This window comes from Microcaecilia unicolor, chromosome 5 (assembly GCF_901765095.1).
Source record: "Microcaecilia unicolor chromosome 5, aMicUni1.1, whole genome shotgun sequence".
NCBI lineage: Eukaryota > Metazoa > Chordata > Amphibia > Gymnophiona > Siphonopidae > Microcaecilia > Microcaecilia unicolor.
Window position 1 is genome coordinate 218,811,795 of NC_044035.1, and position 17,363 is coordinate 218,829,157.

The 17,363-nt window shown below is 47.5% G+C and overlaps 1 protein-coding gene across 2 annotated transcripts in view; it reads left to right on the forward strand.

The window, feature by feature from the left end:
* SLC37A1 (solute carrier family 37 member 1) overlaps positions 1-17,363 on the forward strand; it is a 260,315-nt gene that overhangs the window by 176,123 nt on the left and 66,829 nt on the right. The window lies entirely within an intron of this gene.

Here is a 17,363-nt window from a genome sequence, read left to right on the forward strand (position 1 = left end):
GAGCTGAGTTCCACTACGGAGCGGATAGAACATTTGGATGTATGTTTATACATTACAGCACAGAGGACATTAGCGCTGTGGTGATATCTAAGACTGGTGCTTGACAGTGGGACTGTTTAATAGCGTTACTTTTCCCATTAATGAAAGTAGTTATGGACTTTGGTTTAATGCAATGTGCAAATTATCAGTACGTTATAACATGAGCATTGTTAAGGGATGGCGGTATGAAAGGCTTGTGTGAGTGAGTTCCGTGGGTACCTGATATGTGTGTGTGTGTATGTATATATATATATATATATATATATATATATATATATACACGTGTGTGTGTGTGTGTGTGTATGTGGTTTGATATTGGGATTAAATAATATGTGATATAAATTGTTGAAGGGTACTGTTGGGTTTAATGTGATCAATTTGTGTACCCGAATATATGCAATATCCCCCAGTGTGGTGTAGATTAGTATCTGACTCTAGAGGGCCATGTCACGGCTCATAATGTCAGAGCCATGGCTGCATCAGTGGTTCACTTGAAGTCAGCTTCTATTGAAGAGATTTGCAAAGCTGCTACGTAGTCATCAGTCCACACATTCACATCTGCCTTCAGCAGGATACCCGACGCGACAGTCGGTTTGGGCAGTCGGTGCTGCAGAATCTGTTCGAGGTTTAGAATCCAACTCCACCCTCCTAGGCCCATTTCTGTTCTGTTCCAGGCTTTACTCAAACGTAGTTGTGTTTCTTTTCAGGTCAATCTATGTTATGTCCTCGCCGTTGCGAGGCCCAATTGACCAATGTTCATTGTTTTGAGTGAGCCTGGGGGCTAGGGATACCCCATCCGTGAGAATAATCAGCCTGCTTGTCCTCGGAGAAAGTGAAGATACATACCTGTAGCAGGTATTCTCCGAGGACAGCAGGCTGGTTATTCTCACATACCCACCCTCCTCCCTGGGAGTTGTTTAGTTTTCTGGTTTGCTTTTTTATTAAACTGAGGGACTCACGCTCGTGTTGCGGGTGGGAAGCCATTCGTGCATGCGCGGTGCGCTCTCCCTGTGTGATGCAGCGTTCGAGAGACTTTTTCTTTGCTCTCAAGATTTTGCCGGTCTCCTGGGCCGTCGCGGATAATGACGACCCATCCGTGAGAATAATCAGCCTGCTGTCCTCGGAGAATGCCTGCTACAGGTATGTATCTTCACTATATGGAGGTTAAGGTAAAGAGTGTAAATGTGTAAAGAAAATTATACCTATCGTATGTTTGAAATGAAGGAACAGGCAAAAAAATGAGAACTATTATCAACTAAAACCAGAGAAGAGACAAAAACTAGACGTCTATATTGGACCAGGTTCTAAAAAAAACTATTAAAAAAAACTGGTCTAAATATATCATATATATGTAAAAAAAAGTGAAGTAAAATAAAAAGGTGAAGTAAAAAGTCCATTAAAAAGATATTTGAATAATCGTATAATAAATGAAAAAACTTACCTTTCAGAACAGAGAAGAGCACCGTAGTGTAGCAATAACTTCAATGAAGGAAAGGGGTGTGACTAAAAAGTCCGTTATTTAAATAAGAAAAGGCGTGCCAAAAAACGTTTTGAGCATGCTCAGATCATAAGTTGTTAACACTCCAGGTGTAGGACATCACGTACAAAGGACGCTGGGAAAATGGAGGGAAACTGCAGAGAAACATATGTCATTTTTTAAAAAAATGCTAGAGCTTGACCCAGGACGCTTAGATCCAAAAATCGTATGTGTAGAAATTCAGAAATATAATATAAAATATTTAAAAAATTAATAATGAAAATAATAATAAAAATAGTAAAAGAATAATAATAAATAAAAAGTAAAATAATGTTTTCACATAAAAATGCCTATATGACATAAAATAAAATGAAAATTAACAATAAAAAGCAACTTCAATTATAAGATGAACTAATTCATTGTTAAAAGAATAATAATGACACCAAAAATGAAAGGTTAAAAAAATATTAATAAAATCTATCTATATATATATATATATATATATATATATATATATATATATAATGAAAAAATACGAATGGAAATAAAAAATCTAATATAATAAAACGCACCGTGAACGTTCTGAAGACAACGTTCTGAAGTCACTCAAACATTACTTGAAGGGTTCGTGGATTCGTGGTGTGAAGCCAGCCAGGCTGCCAGCCGTCTCTGCCCCGCCCTCGCGTCAAACGTCATGACGTCGAGGGCAAACGTCATGACGTCGAGGGCGGAAAAAAAAAACAAACAAAGCGCAGCGTCAGGGAAGGAGGCGGCGCTCCCGACGTCTCTAGCCTTCCCTTCGCTGTGTTCCGCCTTCTTCTGACGTCAAGGATGACGTCAGAAGAAGGCGGAACACAGCGAAGGGAAGGCTAGACGTCGGGAGCGCCGCCTCCTTCCCTAACGCTGCGCTGCCGGAACCACCGCCACGGAGGTAAATTAAAAAAAAAAAAAAAAGGATGTTGGGGGGGAGAGAAGAGGGTGGGCAGTTGAACAATGGGAGCGGGAGGGCAGAGGAGAAACGACAGCAAGGATGCGAAGGGGGGGGGGAAGAAGAGGGCGGGACAGGCTGGGACATGGGAGACAGAAGAGCATGGATGCGAGGGGGGATCATGGAAGGGAGAGAGGGGAATTGCTGGAAAAGGATGAATGGAGGGGGCAGGGGACAGAGAAGCATGGATGGGCATGGATTGAGATGGCAGGGCTCAGGGAGAGAGGGGAATTGCTGGAAATGGATGAATGGAGGGGGCAGGGAACAGAGGAGCATGGATGGGCATGGATTGGGAGGGGAATTGCTGGATAGGGATGAATGGAGGGGACAGATGGGCATGGATGGATATGGATTGCAGGACAGGCCTCAGGGAGAGAGGGGAATTGCTGGATAGGGATGAATGGAGGGGACAGATGGGCATGGATGGATATGGATTGCAGGACAGGCCTCAGGGAGAGAGGGGAATTGCTGGATAGGGATAAATGGAGGGGGCAGGTGACAGGAGCATGGATGGGCATGGATTGGGAGGGCAGGGCTCAGGGAGAGAGGGGAATTGCTGGATAGGGATGAATGGAGGGGACAGATGGGCATGGATGGATATGGATTGCAGGGCAGGGCTCAGAGAGAGAGGGGAATTGCTGTATAAGGATGAATGGAGGGGGCAGGGGACAGATGGGCATGAATTGGGAGGGCAAGGCTCACACTCTCTCTCTCATATACAATGTCTTTCTGACTCTCACTCTCACACACTCTGTCTCACAATGTATCACATTCACTCTCTATGTGCCACACAGTCACTCACACACTCGCTTAGTCTCATACACTCACTCTCACAGAGAATCTGTGTCTCACACACACTCTCTCTCTCACACACACACACACACACACACACACACACTCTCTCACACTGTGTCTCACATACACACTTGCACACACTCTCATTCTCACACACACACACTCTCACAAACACTCTCACACCCAGACTCACTCTCTCTCTCTCACACACACACTTTCACTCTGTCTCTCACACAGTCACTCTCACATACACTCTCCCAAACATACACACTCCGAGGAAAACCTTGCTAGCGCCCGTTTCATTTGTGTCAGAAACGGGCCTTTTTTACTAGTGTTCAATAATACATCAATACATAACTAATAACTAAAAAGGAACAAATTTGTAAAAAAATATATTAATTCCATTCTCTTATTTTCTTAGGTATATAAATAATTCAGGAATATTAAAAAATAATAAACTATGTACATGCACTTATGAATGATACATCAACATATCAGTTATAAACAATATTAAATATGAAAACAAAAAATAATAATAAAAAATAAAAAATGGAAATACAAATAAACAATAATAATAATAAAAACATTAAAATAGTAAAAAAAATAAAAAATATATAAAAAAACAATATAAAAATATATTTAAAAATATATGTATATGTAATCAACAAATATATATAAAAATATAGCTATAAAAAGCATATATAAAAAATTAATAATGATAAATCAAAATTTTTTTAAAATATATAATAAAAATTAATAAATATAATAGAAACACTGAATGTAAAAAAACAATCCATAAAAATACTTCTGATGTTATTCACAAAAAATGTTGATATTCAATCTCTACATTTAGACCCAACGGTTCTAATGTCTGTAAGGTAAAAATTAGTTTCTGTTCTTCTTGTAATAACATTTTATCTGTGATATTTCTGCGCCAATTGTTTTTCAGTACTTTGATTACTGAAAACTTTAGATCTGATAGTGAATGATCCATTTTCTTCCAATGTGCGACCAGAGGGGCAGATTCAACTTCTCTTCTCAGGCAACTACAATGTTCAATAATTCATGTTTTGACCGGTCTCTTAGTTTTTCCAATGTAGGCTTTGGGACAAGGACATATTATAACATAAATTACATTAGGAGTGGTACAATCCGAACATTGTCTTAATTTGTATATCTTTCCTGTGCTTGGATTTAAAAATTCAGAAATCTCCATGGCATGTTCACAAACACTACATCTTCCATATCCTGGAGGAGTACTGTTTATATTCTGTGGAATATGTTCTGGTAGGCTTGAAGGGACCAGGAACTCTTTCATTTTTTTTTCTCGTGAATAGGCAACCACTAAACGCTTGTCTTTAAAACAATCGTATTTTTCCAAGATGTGCCAGTGGCATCTTATGGAGTTTTGTATTTGTCTTGCCAGATGTGAAAACTTCAGAGTACATACTATGTCTGGTGCTAGTCTATCAGGCCTTGAATTGAGTAAGAGATCTCGATCTTTAGATGCTGCTTTATGGAAACCCGTCTCAATATATTTCCCTCCACATGCCCCATTGAGATTTGGACGCACTGCAGAAGAACAGCATAGAAAAACATCTGAAAAATAGGTTTTGACATTTTTTGAGAAAATGTCCAAATGCTGCTTTATGCCACTTTTTAGACATTTTTCTAGAAAATACTTTTTCGAACAAGTTAACTTATGGAACTTTGTAAGTCTCTGTGCTTTGAAAATGAGCTTCCACATGTGATTGGTATGGTGGCGAATTGCTAACTTCCCTGTTGACGATACAAGTGCTTAATCATAAAAGGAGTATAACCTACTTAGAGTGGTGATATGATGCTGACCACTTTGCTGGACAAACTTGATGGACTGTGCAGGTTTTTATCTGCTGTCATGTACTATGTTACTATGGGGCTCATTTTCAAAACAGAAAAATATCCAAAAAGCAGCACAAAGCGGTATTTGGACATGTTTTCTTTCTCAAAACATCCAAATCGCTATTTTCGAAACTCATTTAAGACATTTTTCAATGCAGTTCATCAGAACTGTGTCAAAATCACAAAGGGGCATGTTGGAGGAGGGATTTGGGCGTTCCTAACACTTAAACGTTTTTCTGCCATAATGGAAGAAAGCAAAAATGTCCAGGGCTAAAACCTAGATGTTTTGGGCTAGATTTGTTTTAATAATGACTAAGTCACAAAAAGATGCTCCAAATGACCAAATGATCACTGGAGGGACTGATCCCCCCCTTACTCTCCCCAGTGGTCACTGACCACCTTCCATCCCCCAAAGATGTGAAAGAAACAATATATATCAGGTTCTTTGACGGCTTCAGATATTACTGCCAATTTTATCAGAGAAGCAAGCAGGTCCCTGGAGTAGCCTAGTGGCTGGTGCAGTGCACTGAAGAGAGAGGGGCCCAGGCCCATAACTCACTTTAACTGTTACACGTGCTGGAAAGTGTGAGCCTTCCAGAAACCACCAAAAACCTACTGTACCTACATATAAGAGACACTTGCAGACATATAAGGGCTATTATAGTGGTGTACAGTTGGGTACAGTAGGTTTTTGGTGGGCTTTGGAGTGCTCACCATACAATATATGGGGGTTATGGTGAGATTGTACCTGGGACCTTGTATGTTAAGTTCACTGCAGTGCCCTCTAGGGTGCCCCACAGCTCTGGTGGGTTGCCGGCGGCCTTCGAGGGAGACCACCGCGGGATTTGCTCTCCTTGATCCGAGATCACTGCACCGGGAAGACAGCCCGAACCTCGCTGCGCCAAGGAGGTGTGGGAGGTGTGAGGGTACTGACCGCCGACCGTGCAGATTGAGGAGAGGAGGAAGGAGACACTGCACACTCGGCTGCGTGCCGGAACACTAGACCACAGGCCTTCCAGGCAGGCCAGAGTGCCAGGAGACCCATCTGGACATAACCCAGCACGACACCGACCGTGTCAGAGGGCCTCGCCGAGCTGCTTGAAGAGCCTGAAGTGCTGGGACCCAGAGCCTGGACAGACCGGAACGGAGAACTGGTGCGAGACACACTCGTCGCTGGGGAGATGCTGGATCGAGACGAGGAGAAAGGAGACCCAATGAAAGCTGTTGCTGCTAGGCTGCCGGTGATTTTGCTTGCTCTATTTTGCTTGTTTTGCTTTTTTCTGAGTGCACTGGATGACGGTTTCACGGAGCAGTGGAAACAAGCTGCCTGTGATTTTGCTTACTTTATCTTGCTTTGTTTTGCTTTGTGTTGAGTGCACTGGGATGAGGAAAACACGGAGCAGTGAAAACAGGAAGGACCCGAAAGCTGTTGCAGCTAGGTTGTCTGTGACTCTGCTTACTTTGCTTTGCTGTGTTTTGCTTTGTTTTGCTCTGTTTTGAGTGTACTGGGATGATGGCTACACGGAGCAGGGAAACAGGAAGGACCCGAATTGCCTTCTGCCTACAATGAACTAGATAGACTCCCACTACAGCCTATTAAACCCCCTTGCAACAGTTCACAGGACTAAATGCCCTGGTTCTGAATGAACTGAATAACGGTTGATTAGGGTAGTAGAAATAGGGACAAACCAAGCAGGCTTTCTGCTTACAATGAACTAGATAGACTTACTTCCACTCACGCCTACTAAACCTCCATGCAGTAGCCCATAGGTTTTGCATGCATTGTTCTGAATGTACTAGATAAGGATTGCGTAAAGTTGGGAGAGACTAAGCCAACCTGTGGGAACCACAGACTATAAATAAGATTTTTATCTCATATGCTAAAATGTTGATACTGCTTAATGTTGATACTGCTTAATGATGATACCGCTTGATGATAAGACTGCTTAATACGGATTGCCGCTTTACAATCTGCAATATTGTTAGCATTTAGGCTTAGCTGCATCTCACTGTAATCTACTTTAATTGTTGATTGAACTGCTTTAATGCTAATGTTTAAATCCTCAAGTTGTTACCTTGACTTCTGATGCATACTGAAAACCTACTCTAACTGCTGTCACCTCGGTACTGGTCCACCGCTCGAGGTGTTGCCTCCTCCTTGCCCTGATCCGGGAATCACCTCCGCACTGCTAGTAATCCTCCTTGCTGGTATTCAAACACAGATCATGCTTCCTCTGCTGAGTTCACTCCCGCCTGAAGTCCGTCAATCAGTTCCAGGACTGGCGGGCTACTGAAAAAGATACTCCTCTTTGGGTAGCCAAAAGAAAACAGTTCCATCTACTGGGACCCCCTGTGTCCGTTCTCCCCTTCCTCCCCCTTTGTCCTGCGGGACAGTAGTTCTTTTCCTCAGGTGGAGGCCGTCATCTACTTTTAGCAGATCACGCCTGCAAAGCTGTTTTAGGCCAGCAACCAGGTCTATCGGCTCCCTGGCTTCTCTCCAGCCAGGCTCCCAAGTGAACACTGCTTCTATACGGGTCCTGTTCCTGGCACAGGCCCCTTCAGTTCATTTCTCTCCCCCTTATAGAGTTCTAATCCAAAGTTCAGTTCTCAAGTTCAAATGCTATCTTGTTGCAAACTTTCCCGCTGCTGTATGAGTTCCCCTAGGTTCTAGCAGTTCCTTGTCCGCTAAACCTAGAGACCCACCTCCCTCATTTGTCAGCCCTCACTCCTGACAACCACCCACACAGGGTTAGCACTCATACAGTCTGTTTTCCAGGACTTACTTTCCTTTGGTCCCCTCCTGGCCCCGAGCAAAAGCTGAGATATCCATCTCCTCTTGTTCCTCCTCTCCTTCTCCCTCTTGCCAGTCCATATGCTCAGCCCCTCCCTCCCCCAGCAGGTGTTCCTCATTCCCTTCCTCAGACTTCATTTCCCAATCAGCCTCCTCCCCCTTGCTTCTCTGAGAAGGCAAGTCCTCCACCTCCTGTCTCCTGCTCAGGCTTCTGGGACTTGTAGTTTCCCCTCTCTTCCCCCCCTTTACTTTGCGTGGCCTTCTGGGATCGGTAGTTTCTGTAGTCACCCTCTTTCCCCTCTTCCCCTCTACATGGAAGCAGGGCCCCTTTTCTCCCCTTCCGCTTCTGCTTATCAACCCATTCCTCACATACACCCCCCCCTTAAGTGATTGCTAGCCCGCATCTTCCTCCTACCTTCTCCTTCAGGGCTAGCAACCCTACTCAAAACATCCACATGTGGTAGCAACTTCCCTGCCCTATGTTCAATGTGATATTGGAAGGGTTGCAATGCCAGATACCACCTCGTCAGCCTAGCATTGCTATCCTTCATCTGCGCTAACCACTTTAAAGGGGCATGATCTGTAAACAGCTTGAATGGCCGCCCCTCCAGATAAAACTGGCATTTCTGTATGGCCCATTTTACTGCCAGACATTCCCTCTCAATGGTAGCATACTTAGTTTCATGAGGAAGCAACTTTCTGCTCAAATACAACACCGGGTGTTCCTCCTCCCCGTAGACCTGCGATAGCACTGCCCCCAACCCGGTGCCAGAAGTATCCGTGTGCAGGATAAATTCCCTGTCAAAATCTATGGCCCTAAGTACTGGTTCCTCACACAGTGCTTGCCGAAGGGCCACAAATGCCCCCTGCTCTGCTTCTCCCCACCTTAACCGATTGGGCTTATCTTTCTTTAACATTTCAGTCAGGGGAGCTGCCAAAGTAGCAAAGTGAGGAATGAACCTTCGATAATACCCCACTAGCCCCAAAAATCCCCTCATCTGTTTCTTGGACTCAGGGCGGGGGAACAGTTGAATACTTTCGACCTTGCCCTGTAATGGCCTTATCTGTCCATTCCCCACTTTATAGCCCAAATATTTCACCTCCCTATGAGCAAAATAACATTTCTGGGGGTTAAGAGTAAGCCCTGCTTCCCTAAAAGCCATCAATACCTTCCCCACCTGAAGTAGATGGGACCTCCAGCCCTGGCTATGAATAATGACATCATCTAGATATGCTGCTGCATAAGCTTGATGCGGTCTCAATACCTGATCCAACAGGCGTTGGCAGGACGCCGCAGCGGAATTCAAGCCAAATGGCATCCGCTTGAACTGAAACAGGCCGAGAGGAGTACAAAATGCTGTTTTCGGCCTGGCTTCAGCAGAGAGCGGAATCTGCCAATAGCCCTTTGTCAAGTCCAACGTTGACAAAAACCGGGCTGACCCTAGCCTATCCAGTAATTCCTCTATCCTCGGCATCGGATACGCATCCGGAGTAGAGAGGGCATTTACTTGACGGAAATCAATACAAAAACGCCATGTTCCGTCAGACTTGGGCACTAGCACGACAGGGCTTGCCCAGGGGCTGTGTGATTCCTCAATCACCCCAAACTTCAACATTTCCCTCACTTGCCTATTCACCTCCCGCTGCTTTATGGGAGACAACCTATAGGGCCTCTGTCTTACCACCTTCCCTTCCCCAGTAGGGATATCATGCACAATCAGACGCGTTTCCCCTGGGCAAGGAGTCAGCACATCCTCAAATTCCCCCAAAAGAGCCCTTATTTGCTTCTTTTGGTGCCCCTCTAACGCCTCCCCTACCTGCCACTCCCCCTGGGAATCCATCTCAGATATCTGGGGACCTAGATCCTCCTCCGCTAAGTCCTCTGCAGTGGCCCAACATACCTCTCTGGCATGCCAAGGTTTGATCAAATTGACATGATACGTCTGCTTTCTTCCCCGCTCATTCTTCACCTCATAAGTGACGGGCCCCAACCGCCTGGTTACCGTCATAGGTCCTCTCCAGTTACCACTAAATTTGTGCGGATTATCCGAGACCATAATCAGCACTTTATCCCCTATCCCAACTTCCCTTTCCCGGGCTTTTTTATCATATGAAGCCTTCTGATATTGCTGGGCAGCCTGCAATTTGTCTCTAGAGTAGACCCCCAACCGCCTCAAACGCCCCTTTAAATCATGCAGGTAAGATACCACTGTATTATCCTCTAGCTCCGGGGGTACCCAACGCTCCTTCACTATATCCAAGACTCCCCTTGGAGCTCGACCAAAGAACAACTCGAATGGGGACACCCCTAGGGAGGCCTGGACACACTCTCTCGTTACATACAGGACAAACGGTAGTAACTGATCCCATTGCTCCAAACGAGAGCCCAATCCCTTCCTAAGCAGTGTCTTCAAGGTCTTATTAAATCTTTCTACAAGTCCATTGGTCTGCGGATGATAGGCAGCCGTACAAATGTGGACAATACCGAAAGCCTCCCATACCTGGGCCAGTGTCTGTGATCTAAAATTGGACCCCCTATCAGTGAGCACCTCCCGCGGAAACCCTACTTCACAAAAAATGCGAATCAGTTCCGCAGCAATGACTTTGGCAGAAATGCTACGTAAAGGAATTGCCCAAGGGAAACGCGTGGCCATATCCATAATCACTAAAATATAAGAGAACCCCCGTGTAGATTTTTGAATAGGACCAATTATATCCATCGCAATCCGCCCCAGAGGGACCCCTATTCGGGGCAAGGGATGTAAAGGTACCCTCCCCGGACCCTGTTCTGATACCTTCTGACATAAAGGACAAGACTCACAATATCTTTCAACCTCTTTATATATACCTGGCCAATAAAAGCGCCTTAACAACTGGGAGACAGTATTCTGGGCTCCTTTATGCCCCCCCAAAGGGTGATCGTGAGCCAACCGTAACAGTAGGTTCCGAAACCCCTGCGGCACTACTAACTGTCTCCGTACCTCCCCCAACCCCTCTCCCGAAATTTCCCGGAAAAGAAGTCCCTGATCCCCCACAAAACCAGGGCCCTGAGCCCTTCTGCCCCCCTCCCTTACTCGCTCCCAGGCATATTGCAGAGTGGGGTCTGCCATCTGTTCCCTCTCAAAAGAAGGGAATTGCTCTTTTAACTCCCCTGCCGCCTCAGGGAAATCAGTCTCCTGCTCCAGTTCTTTCATAGAAAGAGCTCTTTGACGTTGAACTGTCTTCTTATGCCCCCCCGTATCTCTGGTTTTCCCCGGGGTACCCAGTATCTCCATCTGAAACGGAAATATCCGAGATAAAGCCTGCTCCTGCTCCCCCTCCCCCCTCCGCTGGGCCCGGGTAACCACTAAACCTTCTTTCTCTCTTAAATACTGCGAAAATGGGGGCCAATCCCTTCCCAGAATAAGGGCTCGCGGCAACCTAGGCAGAACCGCCACCCAGACCCAATGCACTCCCAAAGGACCCACTATCCTAACATGCCGCAGCGGGTATCTACTAGCGGCCCCATGCACACACTGTATCGTGACCTCCTGTCCCTTCCTCCCAACTCTCCCTGCTCCTTTCACCATGATCTGTTCCCACAAGGACTGAGCCAGCATAGTTTGATCCGCTCCGGAGTCCAACAGTCCTTCCACCTCCACCCCCATCACTTCCACCTGTTGGCAGAATTCCGGCCTGCCACCCCTCCTCCCTCCGGTCACCAATTGCAATTTAACAAAACAGTCTCTCTTCACATGGCCCTTCCTCCCACAACGATAACACATTCTCTCGTCCACCTTACTTCCCTCCCAACTCCTCATGGCCTTTACTTCAGGAACCTTGCTACCCTTAGGACTACCCACCCCCCCCCCCCTTGCTGGGGCCCTTTGCGAGCACAATGCTGCGACTCGAGGAAGCACTCCATACTCTGAATTGCTTCCTCCAGGGTCCCGCCGCCCCTTTTTATTAAATCTACTTGCAGACCTCTGGGCAAGGACTCCAAGAACTGTTCCAGAACTAGCTCTTCCATTATTTGCTGCATTGACCGGCGTTCTGGCTCTAACCATTTCCCCGCCAAATCTCTTAATTTCTGAGCCAGCACCCTTGGAGTCTCCCCTTCCACCCACTTGAATTCCCGAAACCTCCTCCTGTACGCATGTTTGCTTAGCCCAAACCTGTCCAAAATAGCTGCTTTCAGACTGGGGTAATCTGTTATATGTCCAGTAGGTAGGGCCCGAAAAGCCGCTAAAGCCTCCCCCGACAGCGCAGGAGCTAGCCTTATTGTCCACTGCTCCTGCGGCCATCCCGCTGCCACCGCCACCCTCTCAAAAGCCCCCAGATAATCTTCAATATTATCAGCATCAGTCAACTTTCCCCACGGTAGCCAGTTCACCCCCGTATGCCCTACCAGTCCAGCTGGCCCTTCGCCCCGTAAAGTTGCACCACTCTCACCCAGCAGCGGCCCTCTTCCTCCGCCTCAGAGGAATTCCTGAAATAGGTCCAAAAGGGGTTGCTGCTGAGCTCTGGAAGCCGCCAACGACTCCTCCATAAGTTTATGTGCCATCTCCTGTTGTTTTTGGAATTGGTGCGTCATAAAGGCAAACATCTCCTTCGGATCCATCCTGACCACCTTGACCCTCCACCAGAAGCTGGAGGTTTGTCCGCTTTCGGGTTTAAGCTCCCCAGCTCTCCTGCTCGAATCCCTCCTCCGCGTCCGCTTTCGGCTCACTGGAACCTGGGCTCGATCGATCCCACCACTGCCACCACTTGTCACCTCGGTACTGGTCCACCGCTCGAGGTGTTGCCTCCTCCTTGCCCTGATCCGGGAATCACCTCCGCACTGCTAGTAATCCTCCTTGCTGGTATTCAAACACAGATCATGCTTCCTCTGCTGAGTTCACTCCCGCCTGAAGTCCGTCAATCAGTTCCAGGACTGGCGGGCTACTGAAAAAGATACTCCTCTTTGGGTAGCCAAAAGAAAACAGTTCCGTCTACTGGGACCCCCTGTGTCCGTTCTCCCCTTCCTCCCCCTTTGTCCTGCGGGACAGTAGTTCTTTTCCTCAGGTGGAGGCCGTCATCTACTTTTAGCAGATCACGCCTGCAAAGCTGTTTTAGGCCAGCAACCAGGTCTGTCGGCTCCCTGGCTTCTCTCCAGCCAGGCTCCCAAGTGAACACTGCTTCTATACGGGTCCTGTTCCTGGCACAGGCCCCTTCAGTTCATTTCTCTCCCCCTTATAGAGTTCTAATCCAAAGTTCAGTTCTCAAGTTCAAATGCTATCTTGTTGCAAACTTTCCCGCTGCTGTATGAGTTCCCCTAGGTTCTAGCAGTTCCTTGTCCGCTAAACCTAGAGACCCACCTCCCTCATTTGTCAGCCCTCACTCCTGACAACCACCCACACAGGGTTAGCACTCATACAGTCTGTTTTCCAGGACTTACTTTCCTTTGGTCCCCTCCTGGCCCCGAGCAAAAGCTGAGATATCCATCTCCTCTTGTTCCTCCTCTCCTTCTCCCTCTTGCCAGTCCATATGCTCAGCCCCTCCCTCCCCCAGCAGGTGTTCCTCATTCCCTTCCTCAGACTTCATTTCCCAATCAGCCTCCTCCCCCTTGCTTCTCTGAGAAGGCAAGTCCTCCACCTCCTGTCTCCTGCTCAACTCAGGCTTCTGGGACTTGTAGTTTCCCCTCTCTTCCCCCCCTTTACTTTGCGCGGCCTTCTGGGATCGGTAGTTTCTGTAGTCACCCTCTTTCCCCTCTTCCCCTCTACATGGAAGCAGGGCCCCTTTTCTCCCCTTCCGCTTCTGCTTATCAACCCATTCCTCACACTGCTGACTGAATTCCTTTACTCTATCTTAACTGCTGATTGAATTCCTTTAAACACTATCACTCCCTATGCCTTAGCTGTTGCCTGCTGTCCCAGTCCTAGCCTTCCTGCCTTCCTCTTCTACTCCTATCACCTTAGCCACTTCACATCTACCCGCATCCACCTTAGCCCCTATATATGGCCCCTATACACATTCTCTTCATTGCCCTGTTCCTTCCTAACCTCTTCCCCCCTCCCCTTCCACTGTCTACCTCAGGAACTCATTGCCCACCCTTGTCCCCTCCTGTCCTGCTCATTACTCCCCTACCTCCCCCAACCCCCCACCACCTCCCCAGCTCTCCTGCCTCCCTCATCATTCCTAGCTCTCAACCTTCTACACTTCCTCCCCACCATTAACCCATCCCCATTCCTCCTTAACACATCCCGTCTTCGTCATCTTCGTCGACCCTCCTCCCCCACCCTCCTCCGCACTCTCTTACTCCTTCTCCTACTTTCCGCAGGTGACATCAATCCCAATCCAGGTCCCCCTCACCTCTCCTCTCCATATCCACGTAACCGATCCCAGAATGCCTCCAATCTCATCTCTATTCCCCTTCTCCCCCCGCTTCCCTCCCCTTCTCGTGTGCCCTTTGGAATGCCCACTCAGTATGCAACAAACTCTCCTTCACCCACGACTTGTTCATCTCCCGTTCCCTTCAACTGCTCGCTTTAACTGAAACTTGGATAACCCCTAACGACAATGCCTCAATCGCAGCCCTATGCCATGGAGGATATCTTTTCTCCCACACTCCCCGCCCAGATGCACGCAGTGGACGCAAATGGTTTCTTCTCTCAACCTCTTGTAGTTTCCAACCCCTCCTCCTGCCACAGTCTCACTGCTTCTCATTCTTCGAAACTCATGCCATCTGGCTATTCTACCCGACACCACTCAGAGTTGCAGTCATCTACCGCCCCCCTGATAAGCTCCTCTCTTCCTTCCTTCCTTACTGACTTTGACGCTTGGCTCACCGTCTTTCTTGATCCCTCATCTCCATCCCTCATTCTTAGTGATTTTAATATTCACGTTGACGACCCATCCAACTCCTACGCTTCTAAATTCCTCACTCTGACATCCTCCTTTAACCTCCGACTATGCTCTACAACCCCTACTCACCGTAATGGCCATTGTCTCGACCTCGTTCTCTTCTCTTCCTGCTTACCTTCCAATTTCTGCACCTCAGTCCTTCCTATCTCAGATCATCACCTAATCACCCCCACACTTCATCACCCTCCCCCTCAACCTCGCCCAACTATAACCACTGCCTTCAGGAATCTCCAGGCCGTCGACCCCCCCCCCTACCCTATCCTCTCACATCTCCAATCTCTTCCCTTCCATCTCGTCTTCCGAATCTGTCGACACGGCTGTCTCTGCCTACAATGAAATTCTCTCCACTGCTCTGGATACCCTAGCACCATCTGTCTCTCGCCTCACTAAGCGCATTAATCCTCAGCCCTGGTTAACCCCTTGCATCCGTTACCTTCGCTCCTGCACCCGATCTGCTGAATGACTCTGGAGGAAATCTCGCACCCTGTCAGACTTCACCCATTACAAATTCATGCTATCCTCCTTCCAGTCCTCCCTATTCCTTGCCAAACAGGAATATTATTCTCAATTAACTAATTCTCTTGGCTCCAACCCTCATCGCCTCTTCGCCACCCTCCGCTCCCACCCACCCCCTCACTCTCTCCTCAAACACTAGCTGACTACTTCCGCGATAAGGTGCAGAAGTTAAACCTTGAATTCACTTCCAAGCCTTCTCCTCCCTGTGACTTCTTAACCCACTCCCTCAACCAACCTAGCCTGGCCTCCTTCTCCTTCCCTGAGATCACCGAAGAGGAAACTGCTTACCTTCTTTCTTCCTCTAAGTGCACCACCTGTTCCTCTGATCTTATTCCCACCAATCTGCTTAACAACATCTCTCCTACAGTTAACCCCTCAATCTGTCACATCCTCAACCTCTCTCTCTCCACTGCTACTGTCCCTGACACCTTCAAGCATGCTGTAGTCACACCACTTCTCAAAAAACCATCACTAGACCCCACCTGTCCCTCCAACTACCGCCCCATCTCTCTTCTACCCTTCCTCTCCAAATTACTTGAACACGCTGTCCACAGCCGCTGCCTTGATTTTTCTCTCCTCTCAGGCTGTCCTCGATCCGCTTCAATCCGGCTTTCGCCCACTACACTCGACAGAAACAGCACTCTCTAAAGTCTGTAATGACTTGTTCCTTGCCAAATCCAAAGGTCACTATTCCATCCTCATCCTCCTCGACCTATCTGCCGCCTTTGACACCGTCAATAATTTACTTCTTGACACACTGTCCTCATTCGGGTTCCAGGGCTCCGTCCTCTCCTGGTTCTCTTCGTATCTTTCCCAACGCACCTTCAGAGTATATTCTAATGGCTCTCCTTCCACCCCCATCCCGCTCTCTGTTGGGGTTCCTCAAGAATCTGTCCTTGGACCGCTTCTTTTCTCGATCTACACCTCTTCCCTGGGCTCGCTGATCTCATCACATGGTTTCCAGTACCATCTCTATGCGGATGACACCCAGCTTTATCTCTCCACTTCCGACATCACGGTCGAAACCCAGGCCAAAGTTTCGGCCTGCCTTTCAGACATCGCTGCCTGGATGTCCAACCGGCATCTGAAACTGAACATGGCAAAGATTGAGCTCCTTGTCTTTCCACCCAAACCCTCTTCTTCTCTTCCCCCACTTTCCGTCTCTGTTGACAACACCCTCATCCTCCCCGTCTCTTCAGCCCGCAATCTCGGAGTCATCTTCGACTCCTCCCTCTCCTTCTCTGCCCATATCCAGCAGACAGCTAAGACCTGTCGCTTCTTCCTCTATAATATTAGCAAAATTCGCCCATTCCTCTCTGAACAGACCACCCGAACCCTCGTCCACTCGCTCGTTACCTCTCGTCTTGACTATTGCAACCTTCTTCTCACTGGCCTCCCGCTTAACCATCTATCCCCCCTTCAATCTGTCCAAAATTCCGCCGCACGTCTTATCTACCGCGTGAACCGATACTCTCATATCACCCCTCTCCTCAAGTCACTTCACTGGCTCCCGATCCGCTACCATATACAGTTCAAGCTTCTCCTATTAACCTTCAAATGCACTCAATCTGCAGCCCCCCATTACCTCTCTACCCTCCTCTCCCCGTATGTTCCCACCTGTAACCTCCGCTCTCAGGACAAATCACTCCTATCTGTACCCTTCTCCACCACCGCTAACTCCAGACTCCGCCCCTTCTGCCTCGCATCACCATATGCCTGGAACAGACTTCCCGAGCCAATACGCCATGCGCCCTCCCTGCCTATTTTCAAGTCCTTACTCAAAGCCCATCTCTTCTCTCTTGCTTTTGGCGCCTGACCACCTTCCCAATTCATGATACCTACACTGACTACATAGTTTGTAACCTTCAGATTGTAAGCTCTCTTGAGCAGGGACTGTCCTTCCCCATGTTAAACTTGTACAGCGCTGCGTAACCCTGGCAGCGCTATAGAAATGCTAAGTAGTAGTAGTAGTAGTAGTCTGTGTGGCCATTCTA